Raw genomic sequence first — 780 nt, forward strand, 5'->3', positions numbered from 1 at the left:
GTAAACTAGTTCAACCATTGTGGAAGACAGTGTGGCGATTCCTCAAGGATCTAGAACTAGAAATACCATTTGACCCAGCAATCCCATTACTGAGTCTATACCCAAAGGATTGCAAATAATTCTACTATAAAGGCACGTGCACCCGTATATTTATTGTGGCACTATTCACAATAGCAAAAACTTGGAACCAACTCAAATGTTCATCAAATGTCCATAGACTGGATAACGAAAATGTGGCACATATACACCACGGATGCTATTCACAATAGCAAAGACTTGGAACCAACCCAAATATCCATTGCTGATAGACTGGATAATGAAAATGTGGCACATATACACCATGGAATACTATGCAGCCATAAAAAAGGATGAGTTCATGTCTTTTGTAGGGGCATGGATGAAGCTGGAAACTATCATTCTCAGCAAACTAACACAAGAGCAGAAAACCAAACACCACATGTTCTCACACACAAATGGGAGTTGAACAATGAGAACACATGGACACAGTGAGGGGAACATCATACACCAGGGCCTATTGGGGAGTCGGGGGCTACGGGAGGGATAGCATTAGGAGAAATACCTAATGTAGATGACAGGTTGATGGGTGCAGCAAACCACCATAGCACATGTGTACCTATGTATCAAACCTCCACATTCTGCGCATGTACCCCAGAACTTAAAGAACTTGAGAAGGAAGAGAAAGAAAAGAGGAAGGAAGGAAGGAAGGAAGGAAGGAAGGAAGGAAGGAAGGAAGGAAGGAAGGAAGGAAGGAAGGAAGGA

Source organism: Mandrillus leucophaeus, unplaced genomic scaffold (assembly GCF_000951045.1).
Source record: "Mandrillus leucophaeus isolate KB7577 unplaced genomic scaffold, Mleu.le_1.0 Scaffold804, whole genome shotgun sequence".
Lineage (NCBI taxonomy): Eukaryota > Metazoa > Chordata > Mammalia > Primates > Cercopithecidae > Mandrillus > Mandrillus leucophaeus.